This window comes from Mus caroli, chromosome 12, assembly GCF_900094665.2.
Source record: "Mus caroli chromosome 12, CAROLI_EIJ_v1.1, whole genome shotgun sequence".
Lineage (NCBI taxonomy): Eukaryota > Metazoa > Chordata > Mammalia > Rodentia > Muridae > Mus > Mus caroli.
The window spans coordinates 75,969,508-75,985,691 of NC_034581.1; positions in this window are offsets into that span (position 1 = coordinate 75,969,508).

The following is a 16,184-nucleotide window of genomic DNA, read 5'->3' on the forward strand; positions in this document are numbered from 1 at the left end:
AAAAAAAAAAAAAAAAAAAACTCTTGCCAACCGAGCAAGGATTCTAGCACAATGAGCAGCATTTGCTGTAAAGGCTGCTGACATAGACTTAATATTTCTTCCCTGCATAGATATTGTATATAAAATTGTCAATGTCCTAAGCCTAAAACCTCAATGTGTATGGCTCTAGGTGGACAGGAACTTCATTCCTTTCTCTAGAAATTGTCTGAGAATCTTAAACCACGTGTAACATGTCCTACCTTCCTTTATTTGTAGAACTACACCTCTACTCTGTCAACTGTACCTGTCAGGTGCCCCTCCACAACCATCTACTAGTAAGACAGTGACTTCAAACTCCACGTAAACCTCATAGATAACTACTTTAAAAGCAATGAACACATAGCCATGCTCTTTATTGTCCCTTACTATCTTTTGAGTGCCTTGTTTTCTAATCCTCATCTATGATGTTTTATGCTTGACCTAGGGAGTGGCACTATTGTGAGGTGTGGCTTTGTTGTAAGAAGTGTGTCACTGTGGGGGTGGACTTTGAGAGACTGGGATTGCACTGAATCTGTACATTGCCTTTGATAGAATTGTCATTATTACAATATTCTACCAATTCATGAGTATGGATAGTTTTTCTGTTTTCTAGTAGCTCCCTGAATTCCTTCCTTCAGAGATTTAAAGTTTTCCTTCTACTTCCTTGGTTAGATTTAGTTGTAGGGTTTTTGTTGTTGTTGTTGTTGTTGTTGTTGTTGTTTTACTTTTATTCACTTTACAGCCTGATCGCTGCCCCCACTTCTGGTTAGCCTCTCCCATAGTCCTTCCCCAATGCCCCCTCTCCTTCTCCTCTGAGAGGGTGGAGGCTCCCCTGGTTATCCTTCCACCCTGGCACATCAAGTCTTTGCAGGGCTAGGTGCATCCTCTCCCACTGAAGCCAGACAAGACAGCCCAGCTAGAAGAATATATCCCACAGACAGGCAACAGCTTTTTAGGATAGCCCCCATTCCAGTTGAAGACCAAGCTGCGCATCTGTTCCATATGTACAGGGGGACCTAGGTCCAGCCCATGTATGCTCTTTGGCTGGTGGTTCAGTCTCTGAGAGCTTGGGTCTGTTGGCTCTTTTAGCCTTCCTATGTAGTTCCATCCCCTTTTGGAGCCCACAAGCCTTCCCTCAACTCTTCCATAAGAGTCCTCAAGCATTATTCACTGTTTGGCTGAAGGTCTCTGCAATCATCTGAGTCAGCTACTGGGTGGAGACTCTTAGAGGACATCCATGCTAGACTCATGTTTACAAGCATGACAGAGTATCACTAATAGTGTCAGGGATTGGTGCTTGCCCATGAGATGGGTCTCTAGTTGGGCCACTTATTTCTTGGTCATTCTGTAGTCTCTGCTCCATCTCCAGTCCCTGCATTTCTTGTAGGCAGGTTAAATTTGGGGTCAAAGGTTTTGTGGCTGGGTTGGTGTCTCTATCACTCCACTGGGGTTCTTGCCTGGCTACAGGAAGTGGCCTCTTCAGGTTCCATATATCAAATGCTGTGAGCTAAGGTCATCCCCATTGATTCTTGAACAAGTCTACCCCAGGTCTCTAGTATGTCCACAAGTTCCCCCACACACACTTTCCCACCCTCATCAGTTGCAGATTTGCATTGGTTCTCGTGATGATCTGGCCATCTCTCCTGCCTGTCCCCACATTCAATCCTGAACCTCCCATTCCCTTCCCCATCCCCTCACCCACACAGTTCCCTCCCTCCATCTGCCTCCTATGACTGTTTTATTTCCACCTTCTAAGTGAAATTCAAGCATCCTCACTCATCCACTAGAAAGTAGGGTTTGTTCAATATACAAAAATCCATCAACATAATCCAACAATATAAACAAACTGAAAGAAAAGAAATCATATGATCTCTGTGAATATGCTTGACCCAGGGAGAGGCTTTATCAGGAGGTGTGGTCTTGTCAGAGGAAGTGTGTCACTGTTGGGGTGGGCAATGAAACCACCCTAACCACATTAAAGGCAGTTGTCTCCTACCAGCCTTCAGATGTAGGTGTAAAACTCTCAGCTCCTCCTGCACCATTCCTGTCTGGACACTGCCATGCTCAGGCCTTGATGATAATGAACTGAACCTCTGAACCTGTAAGCCAGCCCCAATTAAATGTCATCGTTATAACAGTTGCCTTGGTCATGATGTCTGTTCCCAGCAGTAAAACCCTAAGATAATCTCATTAGATGCTGAAAAAGCCTTTGACAAAATTCAACACCCCTTCATGTTCAAAGTTTTGGAGTGATCAGGGATACAAAGCGCATACCTAAACGTTGTTATCAAAGCAATATACAGCAAGCCAATAGTCAACATCAAACTAAATGGAGAGGAATTAAAGCAATTCCACAAAAATCAGGCAAGGCTGCCCACTCTCTCCATGTCTATTCAATATAGTACTTGAAGTTCTAACCAGAGCAGTCAGACAAATAAAGGAGATCAAGGGATACAAATTGGAAAGGAAGAAGTCAAAGTATCGCTGTATACAGATAATATGATAGTATACATAAGTGACCCCAAAAATTCTACCAGAGAACTCTTACAGCTGATAAACACTTTCAGCAAAGTGGCTGAATACAAAATTAACACAAAGAAATCAGTAGCCCTCCTTTATACAAATGATAAACAGGCAGAGAAAGAAATTATGGAAACAACACCCTTTCCAATAGCCACAAATAATATAAAATATCTTGATGTAACTCTAATCAAACAAGTCGAAGACCTATATGATAAGAACTTCAAGTCTCTGAAGAAAGAAATTGAGGAAGATATCAAAAGATGGAAAGGTCTCCCATGTTCATGGATCAGTAGGATTAGCATGGAGAAAATGGCCATCTTACCAAAAGCAATTTACGACTTCATTGCAATTCCCATCAAAATTCAAACACAAGCTGTTTCTTTTAAAGACTTTCTTCCAAAACTTTTCCAGAACAGCTAGCTAGCCTATCCAACCTTTCAGACTGCCATAGTCAAGGAATCAGCTAAGCAATGAACTTTCTCAGCACACAGTGACTGGAAGGCAAATGATGCCAGCTAGCTCTCCTTTGACGAAACTAATTTTCCTATTTCCCTTTGGGCCCCCAGAAGGGAATTCTTCACCCCAATTCAGCTAGAAACAGACAAAAGAAGAGCATCGTCCCAGTTCCTTATAACATAAGGATGGATGGTTTTAGTTATTTTATAAATTATAGATATGTTGTCATTTTAAGGAATACTTTACAAATGTAGCTTTGAGCAGGAAGGAGACCAGAGATCTTAGACTCAGGGATTTCTACCTTTCCTTTCCTCTTCTCTATCCTTCCTTCTTAGGTAAAGGAGAGGAGGGTGGAAGAGAAAAGGGTGGGGGGGGGATATAGTAATATCATAGAAATTAGAAGAATAGTCATATATGGATAGTTTATCAAATTTACTCTTAAACAAAACATTGCATAGCCATATCTTATATTAGTAGAAATCTCTATAATTGATGCAAAGTTGAAGTTATATTTTCTTACATTGGTATGGAATTTATTTTGATACTGATCTAAAGTTTTCATTGGTATGAATTTCTTATATTGATACAAAATTGGGATTAATATTATTAATCTTAAATAAGCATTGTGCCTATACAATACATTTAAGAATACAAAGCTTAAACCTAGTCCTTCTATAACTGCTATTATAAACTACTCTTAGATGATTAAGCAATATGAGTTAGGGCCCAGATAGCAAACTCATGGTTCTGAGTTAATTATAAAAGGGTGTTTTCAAGAATTTTGATTAGAAATGGCTGAGAGTAGTCAAGGCTTAACAGTTCAGAAATGCTTTGAATAGATAGATAGTCTTCAAAGGTGTCAGAGGTCCTCAGAATACAATATTTATAGCCATTTCTTTACTAAAGATCATTTGACTAGAGACATGTCTGCTCCCGACAACACCCCTTTTTTGGATTCAAAGAAACTGAGCATCAATAGAGTTGCTCCAGTTGTGGCAAGACAGGCACTAGGCAAGAATTGCCTCAGTTCATCTGCAGAGGTAAATACTCTCCAAGAAATGCAGAATAGTCGACTGACAGCTCTGCCAATACAGGGTAAATAGTCTTTCAAAATTCTGCATTACAAAGGTCTGTCAGATGATCCTTACAAAGGACCAGAAGGCTGAAGACTTATGCTCCAGCATTTTGAGGAATGAGGGACTGTCTAGGTAGTCAGCTGTCTCTATAAATTGGTTACGTTTTGGAAACTATGTTTTGCGATCCCTATATTTGCAGGTAATATTTATGTTGTTGCTGGATTTCTGATGAGGTTGAAGACTGGTTGCAATCTCATAACCAACCCAAGCTCTTTAGCATCAAGAGAGATGATATAGATTTGAGAGGATAGTTTTCAGAGAGCATACAAAAAAAAAAAAAAAAAACAGGACATAATTCAGATGTAAAATTGTAAGCCTTTGGCTGGGTGTGGTGGTGCACGCCTTTAATCCCAGCACTTGGGAAGCAGAGGCAGGCGGATTTCTGAGTTTGAGTCCAGCCTGGTCTACAAAGTGAGTTCCAGGACAGCCAGGGCTATACAGAGAAACCCTGTCTCAAAAAAACAAAAACCAAAAAAAACAAAAAACAACAACAAAAAAAAGTAAGCCTTTTAAGTTAGGATATATGGTAGAGTGCTTTTTATAAATTGACAAAATTGATGGATCAGGTGTTAAGTGTATCATATACTTTATAAATTACATAATGGTAACAGTTGTGCTCAATTTATATCTGAGAAAAGAGTCTTTTAATTGGACGAAAAGGGAGAAATGTTGTGGATTGCCCTGGGGCTCTTTATATTTTGATGCTATTTCTGCTTTCTCAAGAAGGGGCTGCCTCAAGGAGGAGTGGGTCCCGTACTCAGGTGATTTCATGTGAACCTTCTCCCCATTTTAACTGGTCAAATAAATACTAGAGCCTGTCACTGGGCAGTGGAAGAGAAAGGTGGGGTTGCAGGTTTTGGAGAGGGAGAAAGAGGAAGGAGGAAAAGAAGATGAGGAGATGGAGGAGAGAAAGGAAGATTTAGGACGAGGTAGAAGGAAGATGCCACAGAATCACGTGGCCTGGAGGAGCAACAAGTAGCAATGTTTAACAAGAAGATTGGCCTATTATACTCTTGGGCTTTTCTCCTCCTCCTCCTCCTCCTCTTCCTCCTCCTCTCCCTCCTCCTTCTTGAATATTTATCTTTTTGGTATAAAAAAATTTTGGAGTGTTTCTTCTATTTCTACTTTTCAGAATAATTTGCGTAATATTAATATTAGTCCTTTTTGACTGTCTGGTAGAATTCTGAATTGAATCTATCAGAACCTAGGGTTTTTTGTTTGTTCGTTGGATGTTATAGATCTGTTTAAATGATTAATTTCATTTTGATTTAGCTTTGTTAAGCTATTATATTTTCCAATTGAATGGAATACAAAATTTTAAAATGGTTTTCATGGTTCTCTGAACTTTCTTAGTGTCTGTTGTAATGTCTCCCTTCTCATGTCTTATTTTATCAATTTGAGTCTTCTCTCTCATTTGGTTAATTTGGATTAAAGTTTTGTTAATTGTTTTCTTTCAAAGAACCAATTCTTTGTCTCATTGATTCTTTTTATTTTAATTTTCTATTAATTTTTGTCCTGGTCATTATTTTTGTCTAATGCTTTGAGGATTGGTTTGCTCTTCCTTTCCCAGTGCCTTAAGTTTCTTCATTGGGTTGTTTAGTTGAGATATCTCTGTTGTTGGTGGGTTGTTTTTTTTTTAATATAGGAGGTTACCTCTATAAACTACCTCCCTAGCACTGCTATCACTGTATCCCATGGATTTGAATATGTTGGATTTTTTTTCATTATTACTCAATTCTAGAAAAAAGTATTTCCTCTTCAATTGCCGCAATGACACATTCCTTATTCAGTGGTGTGTTGTTTCATATCTGTAAGCTTGTACAGTTTCTCTTACTGTTGATTTCAAAATTTATTCATATAGAGTATGGGGTGTTGTTTCAGCTTCCCTGTATTTATTGAGACTTGCTTCACCTGTGATGCATTTTAGAGACAGCTCCATGGAATATTGACAAAAATGTGTATACTTTTCTATTTGGGTAAAATGTTTTTAGGTATCTGTTAGATCATTTGATCTATGATGTTATTTAATTCTAGTGTTTCTTTATTTGTCTTTTGTACAGTTTATCTATTTAATTGACAGTAGAGTCTTAAAACTCTCCCATTATTATTGTGTTGGAGTTAAACTGAAAGTTTAAATTGAATAGCATTTTCTTTATAAAACTAGATAAATCCATATTTTGTCCATATATATTTAGAATTTTTATATTTTTATAATTTTTCCTTGATGGATTAACCCTTTAACTAATATGAAGCAACTTCCTGTATCTCTTCTGATAAGATTGATTTGAGTTGGGCCTAGTGGAGCACATCTTTAATCCCATCACTTGGGAGGCAGAGGCAGGCTGATCTCTGTAAAGGCCAGCCTGGTCTACATAGTGAGTTTTAGGAGAACCAGAGTTACATAGTGAGTCCTTGTCTCCAAAACAAAACAAATTAAATTGAAGCTTATTTTGCTTTTTGCTTATTTTTAAATTTTTATTATATTTTTATTTACTTATTTTGTGTGCATGTGTGTTGCAATTCATGACATTTGTGTGTGGGCACTTGTACATGTTTAGAAGGCAGAGGACAAATAATGGGAATCACCATTTTCCTTCTAGTATGTGTGTCCTGGGAATTGAACTCAGGTCTTCAGGCTTGGCAGCAAGTGCCTTTATCCACTGATCCATCTTGTCAATGAAGCCTATTTTATGAGATAATTGAGCTGGGCGTGGTGGCACACACCTTTGATCCCAGCACTTAGGAGGCAGAGGCAGGCAGATTTCTGAGTTTGAGGCCAGTCTGGTCTACAGAGTGAGTACCAGAACAGCCAGGGCTACACAGAGAAACCCTGTCTCAAAAAACAAAACAAACAAACAAACAAACAAAACCCTAATTGAATAGCACCTGTTTGTTAATTGGTTCCATTTGCTTGGAATACATAGTTTTGCATACTTTTACACTAAGGTGTACTTATTGGAGGCAGCAAAAAGAAATCTTCTATTTTCTAATACAGTTTGCTAGTTCATGTCCATTGATATTCAGAGTTATTGTTGAAAGGTAAATATTGCTTCATGTATTAGCCAGGTTCTCTAGAGTAACAAAACCAGTAAGATGAGTATGTATATACAAGAACTTATGAACTCAATTTACTTTTAAAAAGTAACAAGCAGCAAAATCACACCTGAGAAGGCACTGAATCCTCCATGATGAAATGTAGTCCAATGTAGTCAACCTGCCACCAGGTTCTATTGAGGACTCAGTGCTGGTCTCTGCTCTTGGCAGATCTGGACCTTAGCAGAAGCTGTAACTAAGTCAGCCTTAATAGGTGGAAGTACATGTTGTCAAGTTCATGTATAACCACCATGTTTGTTACCATGACTACATTGTTCACGGGTCCATTAGGCATGTGAAGGCCAGCCTGGTCTATTAGGATAGTCTGAGAAAGAGGCTGGCTAGCTGTCCATAGAATGACTCATCTTATCTACTTGATTACTCTGCCTCTTCTTTTTTAAAAACAAATATTTTAGAACTATTTTATGTTCTAAATGTATATATGTCATGTACCATATGTGTGCCTATGAGGATCAGAAGGCATTGAAGTCCCTGGAACTGGAGATGCAGATGGTTGTGAACCACCATGTGCACATGGTAAATTGGCCACATGGGCTGGAGAGATGGCTTAGCAGTTAAGAGCACTGACTGCTCTTCCAGAGGTTCTGAGTTCAATTCCCAGCAACCACATGGTGGCGTACAACCATCTGTAATGGGATCCAATGCCTCTGGTGTGTCTGAATATAGTGTGTCATATGTATAAAATAATAAATAAATCTTAAAAAAAAAAAAAAGAATTGGCTGGGCATGGTGGCCCACGCCTTTAATCCCAGCACCTGGGAGGCAGAGGCAGGNGNATTTCTGAGTTCNAGGCCAGCCTGNTCTACAGANTGAGTTCCAGGANAGCCAGGGCTACACAGAGAAACCCTATCTCGAAAAAACCAAAAAAAAAAAAAAAAAAAAAAAAAAAGAATTGGCCACATGTCCTCCATAAGAACAACTGTGGCTCCTAGCTGCTGAGTCATCTCTCCAACTCCCTTTTCCTTCTACAGTCACATTTTGAGAACATTTACATGAATAAATGTCCTTTATACATTCAGAGAGAGCCACATACCTCTTCCTTAAATGTCTTTCCTACCAATTTTGCAATCTACTGCCCAGACAAACCATTGGCTACGGCCTAAGACTCAGTCTCTGATCACTGAGCTGGTCATGGCTCCTTCCAAGAAAAGTGTGCAACCATGTGCATTGTGTGAACCTATGCCCACTGTGAAGATTGACCTTCGCCAGTGGTCTCCATGGTTGTCACATAAAGGGGCTGTAATGCTGTTATTGTCCTTTTCTGGGTAGTGCCTGCATACTTTGCAGAAACATCTGTAAAGTAGGTCCTAGTCAATCAACTCTTCTCATCCAATTGACACAGGGCATACCCCATATATCCATAGATGAATGCTTGGGTACATAAAGCCTTGTCACATGAGTTAGATGTATAAGTATTAGGACAATTCTTTATATAACTTATTTGTGCCTTCAGGACCTGCTCAGCCTTTGCCACACACAATCAGTTTCATTTGATGATGGATTGCTGATGTACATGCCCACCTTTATGGCTTAGAGGATGGATCCATTGCTTTTCTGTTGGTGTGATGAATCAGGAAGAATGCATCCATGCCACAGAGGCAGCAAGTAGCAGGTGTGGCAGCAGAAGAGATCCACGTACCTCTTCCAGAGGTATGCAGAATGATCACATTCTTCCTCAAAACATGAATCAGAGAGAGCAAGCTGAAAGTAGGGCAGAATCATAAGCCCTCAAATCCTGCCCCTCAGTAACATACTTCCTCCTAGTAAGGCTGCACCAGCACCCAGAACATCTCCACCTGCTAGGGTCCAAAGCTGCAAACATCTGGACCTATGGAGAACAATTTTCATTTAAACCACTACAAGTATCAATTTCATTTATCTTGTACAGTTCAAGTAGTTCATACCATGGATTTTCGATGTCCTCCGTGCTACCAGAGGAATCTAAGTTATAGGCTATATCCAGTTGGAAAACCAGCTCTAGATACCACCAAGCCTACCAGAGAATTTCAGCGATACAATTCTGTTTCACTAGAACCATTCCTGGCACCACAATTTGTATTAATCTGGGATATCTAGAGGAATGGAATCAATAGAATATATGTGCATGTGAATGTATTAAATAAGCTTATTTTGAAATAGTAATGGCAGCCAAATCATACCTAATAGGCTGAAAACCTAGTACTCAGGCCATGGGGTTGAGTGCCTCAACCCTGAACCTGACACTGAAAATATGGCGTCTACTGAAGAATTACTTGGTCCTCAGTCATTGAAAGCCTGGATATGCTGGTTCTGATATCAACAGAGAAATCAGCAGCAACAAGATAAATTAATTTGGTAGGAAGAGGGAAGGCCAAATGAACAAAAAGTGAATAATTTTCCTTTTACCCTTGCCCCTTTTTTTGGTACTCTAAAAGGTACACCCATATTTGGAATAGGTCTTCCCATGATAATTAATGTAGTTAAGACAATTCTTCAATTGAAGCATCATACATAGGTGATCTAATTTGTAAAAGTTGATATCAAAACCAAACCATTACACTCCTGCCATTTTGGAGAGTCTGGGAGTTTCTTAACTTTTTATTTAATAAGTGTCATAGCATCTTTGATTTTTTTTTTCCCATCCTGGTCTCTTCGGTGTGTACATTTTACTCTTCAGACTGAAGTATTCCTTCTAAGATCCTTGGTAATATTGCCTTGGTGGGCATGAATTCCTTTAGCCTGCGTTTCTCGTGGAAAGTTTTTCTTTTTTTTTTTCAATCAATTAAAATAATTTTGCTTGGTTTATTAACTACCTGGGTTGTTAATTGTTTTGTTGTTATTTTTTCTAAGAATCTTCTGGAAGACACTGGTCTTCTTGCTTTCATGTTTTAGACTTAGAAGTCAACAGTTATCTAAATGGATCTGTCTTTGTATTGACTTGGCCCTTCTCTGTTGAAGTTTTCAATCACATACTTTTTCTGTACATTTAATACTTTGACTGTAATAAAACACAGGGAGATTTTTTTTCTTGTTCTGTCTGTCTGGTATTCTGTGTGCCTCTTGTGTCTGGATGGGCTTCTATTTGCCTATTTGAGAAACTTGACTAGTGATTTCATTAATATATTCTATGGTTTTTACATGGAGAATATTCCTGTAAGATGTAGGGTTTACTTTTTCAGTGTCACAGAGTCCTTGCATGTTTTATTCAAACATTAAAGGATCTCACTGACCTTTACTAAATGATCTAATTACTGTTGTGCCTTTATACCCAGTCTATCTTCAGCATTATCCATTGGCCAGGCTTTTAACTTGAGCTTTGTGTTTCTCATTTCCAACATCATTTCAGTTTGTGTTTTCTGCAGTATTTCTATCTCTTTATTCGGCTCTATTTTCATATCACATTCAGCTGTCTGTGTTCTCGAGAAATATTGGAGTCTCCTTTCATTTGTTTTGCTATATTTAAAATCATTCTTTTGAACCCCACATCTGAAATTTCTTCTCAGTCATTAGTTTGGGATTGACATGTTTTAGAGTAGACAAGTTGCCTTGGTTTTTCATGTGGTTTGTGGGTTTGCTCTAGAATCTGCCAATCTGGAGTTAAATTGTGTGCTTATGACTTTTCTAATTCAGGGTACCTCTCTTCTTTTAGTGACTGGATTTGTGGTGTCCAGAAGAGACTAGATTGTAGTACAGTTATGTATAATGATGTTTTTGTCTGTTAGAGTGGTGTCAGGCCTAGGCTTTATTTCTGATCTGTCTCTGAAGGTTGTCCCTATGTGCAGGAACTGTCACTCTCTAGCAGTTAACCCACTCTGATAATGGGATAGTAGGTGACTACAACACAGACCAATTTGTTTAGCAAGCAAAGGAACCCCTGTGGTACACTGTATACTAACATGTCAGAATGAATACAAAGGAAAAGGCAAAAAGAGAGGCAAACAATAACGGTGAGAATAGTAATAAGTATCAAATTGTTAGATGGGAAGCAGTGGAGAGAGACATGTGTAGGAGTAGGAAGAATTAAGGCAAAGGAAAAAATGAGGTCAATAAGTAAGAGCTTTGATTGACAGTAGACTAAAAAGAAGTGATAAGATTATACTCAGGGGCTGGAGAGATGGCTCAGCGGGTAAGAGCACTAACTGCTCTTCCAAAGGTCATGAGTTCAATTCTCAGCAACCACATGGTGGCTCACAACCACCTATAATGAGACCTGACGCCCTTTTCTGGTGTGTTTGAAGACAGCTACAGTGTACTTATGTATAATCATAAATAAATCCTTTTTAAAAAAAGATTATACTCAGATATCTTAAACCAAATCAGCCTCTAGGCTTTAGGAAATGTAAATGGGTATGAGGGAAAAAACAAAGGAAAAGGGGGCTGAGGGAGAAAAAAGAGAGAATTAAGAATAGGGGACAGTGTTGGCCTGCTACACTGTCCTCCTGTACAGTATGTAACAAGTGATAGCTATAGGGGAGGGAGAGGGCTGGATGGAAGTATAATATAATGGAACAATGCCAGGACAGGTAATTAAAGGAGATCTGGAATACGCATGCGCGCGCGCGCGCGCGCACACACACACACACACACACACACACACACACATCCACTTAACAAAATGGCAGGAGTTAATACACATTTTTAATAGTAAGTTAAATATCAATGATCTCAAATCCACAATAAAAAGACACAGACTAGAAAACAGGATCCATGTTTTTGCTATTGCAAGAAACATGCCTCATTTCCAATGATAGACACCACTTTAGAGCAAAATTATGGAAAAGGGTATTCCAAGTAAATGAAAATAAGAAATAAATAGGTATAGCTATTCAAATATCTGACAGATATACTTCAAACTATAACTAGTCAGAAGAGATAGGAAAAGACATTTCATACCCATTAAAGGAAAAATCCACCAACAGGATGTTACAATCCCAAACAAACACACAGACTGGGTAGTTTCATAACTGAAACATGATGAGATTTAAAACCACAGATTGACCTTGACACAGACTAATAACCCATTCTCACCAACATATAAGTCATTACGAAAAAAAGAAATAAACAGAGAAACTCTGAAGTTCAGTGATATCATTAATTAAATGAACTTTAACATGGAGGCAGACTCCAGACAGTCACCCAGATCAACAAACACCAGGGATATCCAAATGGCAAAAGGCAAGTGCAAGACCATAAGCAACAGAAGCCAAAATATGTGGGTATCATCAGAACCTAGTTCTTCCACAAAAGCAAGCCCTGAATACACCACCACACCTGAAATTCAGAAACCTGTCTTAAAATCCTATCTCATGAAGATTATTAGTCCTTTAAGGAGGATATTAATAACTCACTGAAAGAAATACAGGAAAAAAAAAAAAACAGGAAAACAGGTGAAGGAATTGAATAAAGCAATCCAAGACCTAAAAGTGGAAGTAGAAACAATAAACAAAACACAAATGGAGGCAAACCTGGAAATGGAAAACCTAGGAAAGGGGTCAGGAATCACAGATATAAGTATCACCAACAGAATACAAGAGATGGAAGAGAGAATTTCAGGTGTAGAAGATATGGTAGAAGAGGTTGACCCAACTGTCAAAGAAAATTCAAAACATAAAAAACTCCTAACCCAAAGCATCCAGGAAATTCAGGACACAAATTTGAAAAGACCAAATCTAAGAATAATCAAAATAGAAGAGAACAAAGATTCCCAGCTCAAAGGACCTGAAAATGTCTTCAACAAAATCATAGAAGAAAGCTTCCCCAACCTAAAGAAAGAGATGGATATAAAGGTACAAAAAGCCTATAGAACACCAAGTAAATGGGACCAGAAAAGAAAATCTTCTTGTCATATAGTTATCAAAAAACTAAATGCACAGAGCAAAGAAAGAATGTTAAAAGCTGCAAGGGAAAAAGGCCAAGTAACATACAAAAGTAGACCTATCAGAATTACACCAGACTTCTCCACAGAGACTAGGAAAGCCAGAAGATCCTGGTCAGAGGTCATGCAGACTCTAAGAGAACACAAATGCCAGCCCAGGCTACTATATCCAACAGAACTCTCAATCAACATAGATAAAGAAAACAAAATATTCCAGGACAAAACAAAATTCAAACAGTATCTACCAACCCAGCCTTACAGAGGATCCTGGAAGGAAAACTCCAACACAAGGAAGAAACCTGCACCAAAGAAAGGACAAGATATTAAGCATCTAACAACAAAGTCAAAAGCAGAAAGCCACGAGTACATAAAACCACCTACAAAAACAAACATGTCAGGAACCAACAGTCATCTTTCTTTAATATCTCTCAGTATTAATGGACTCAACTCACCTGTAAAAAGACATAAGCTAACAGACTGGATACACAAACAAGATACAGCATTTTACTGCATACAGAAACACACCTCAACAACAAAGACGGACACTATTTCAGACTAAAAGGATGGAAAAAGGTCTTCCAAGCAAATGGTCCAAGGAAACAAGCAGGAAATGCCATCCTAATATCCAATAAAATAGACTTTCAACCAAAAGTTATCAACTGTGATAAAGAAGGACACTTCATATTCATCAAGGGGCAAATCCACCAAGAGAAAGTCTCAATTCTGAACATATATGCCCCAAATGCAAGAGCACCCAAATTCATAAAAGAAACTTTACTAAAAATCAAAATTCACATTGAACCTCACACAAAAATAGTGGGAGATTTTAAGACCTCACTCTCACCAATGGACAGGTCATTGAAACAGAAACTAAACAGAGACACAGTGAAACTAAGAGAGGTTATGAACCAAATAGATTTAACAGATATCTACAGAACATTTCACCCTAAAAGAAAAGACTACACCTTCTTCTCAGCACCTCATGGTGCCTTCTCCAAAATCAACCATATAATTGGTCACAAAGCAATCCTCAACAGATACAAGAAGATTGAAATAATACCATGCATCCTATCAGACCACCATGGCCTAAGGCTGGTCTTCAATAACAGCAAAAACTACAGAAAGTCCACATACACGTGGAAACTGAATAACTCTTTACTCAGTGGTAACTTGGTCAGGGAAGAAGTAAAGAAATTAAAAACTTCCTGGAATTTAATGAAAATGTTGACACATCATACCCAAACCTATGGGACACAATGAAAGCAGTACTAAGAGAAAAGTTCATAGCACTAAGTGCCCTTGTAAAGAAACAGGAGAGATCTTACACTAACAACTTAATAGCACACCTGAGAGCACTAGAACAAAAAGAAGCAAACTTACCCAAGAGGAGTAGAAGGCAGGAAAGAGTCAAACTCAGGGCAGAAAGTAACCAAATAGAAACAAAGAAAACAATACAAAGGATCAGCAAAACCAAAAGCTGGTTCTTTGAAAGAATCAACAAGATAGATAAACCCCTAGCCAAACTAACTAAAGGGCAAAGAGGAAGTATCCAAATTAATAAAATCAGAATTGAAGAGGGAGACATAACAACAGAAACAGAGGAAATTAAAAAAATCATCAGATCCTACTATGAGTCTCTACTCAACAAAACTGGAAATTCTAGATGAAATGGATGGTTTTCTAGATGCCACCATCTTTTTGCCTTTTGCCACACAAGTGTGCGCCTGCTGGGCTTTGAAAGTATAAAAGCACTACTCAAAAACAAATCGATTTATGTTGAAAGGATGAAGCATAAGGTTGAGTGATCCCAGATACCCTGGCCACACCAGTTTTCCCACTGGGATATGGCCACTTTTATTTGTCAGCTTCCTAGAATCATCTGGGAAGGGAGTCTCAGTGAAGGAATGTTTTCTTTGTTTGGCCTGTGTCATGCCTGTGAGGGATTTTCTTTGTTGGGTTGGTTAATGTAAGAAGACCTAGCCCACTGTAGGAGGCACTATACCCTTGGCTGGTAGTCCTAGACTACGTGAGAGAGGAGAGCTTGTTGTGCAAGCAAACCTTTGCATGCATTTTATTTTTGTCTAATCATGACCGTGGGTTTGACATGACTAAAGCCACTGACATGACTTCCCCATCCCTACTGCCAATAATGGACTATAACTGGGATTATAAACCTCTTATGTTCTAAGTTGCTTTTGTCAGTTATTACAGCAACAAAAATGAAACTAGGACACCATTTTAACAACTGGCATCCACACATAGATGGTCTTGTTCTTCACAAAGGTCAGACTATGGTTTCTAGCTGTAAGGACTTTGGCTTTTCTCTGAAGCATCTTTTGCACTTCCTGGAGTAGCTTTCTATCTAAGAATCTGCATTCGAATCCTTGCCTGTTTCCTGGACCCACATTAGTCATAAGGTGGTTGTCTGTTTAGCTGCTAGAAAGCAGGAGATACTCAAGGCTTGGTGATATAAAATGCAATGGCTTCAGTTCTTTCTGGCCCGAAAGTTCTAAAGGGCAACTCTAAGATGATGATTCTCTACCAGAGCCCTGGAGAGTGTTCTCAGAAGTGCATGGAAGTCATCCTCTAGCAATTGCTTTCTTCAGGGGTTGCTGACCTCCTCCAGAGCTTGCTAAGCCTTTCCTGTTGGCATTCTGTCCATATTCCACCCCCACAGTTACCTGGCAATAGCCAGGAATGCTCCTCTCCACAGTTACTTGGCAACAGCCAGGTAGGCCTGGCCCACTATAAAAGGGGCTGCTTGCCCCCTCCTTGCTCTCTTACTCTTGCTTCCCTCTCACTTCTCTCTTGCCCTCTTGGGCTTTTCCCTTCCTCCCTCCCTTTCCCCACTCTCAACGTGGTCATGGCCAGCCTCTACTTCTCTACTCTCTGCCTTTCTCTGCCTCTACTACCCTCTTAACTCCCCTCCCCATGCCCTAAATAAACTCTGTTCTATACTATACCATTGTGTGCTGGTCCCTCAGGAGGAAGAGATGCCTCAGCATGGGCCTGCTGAGACATCTCCTTCCCCCACACCTAACCACATCCCCATAGAACAAATCTTAATATTTCTTTATCTTTTT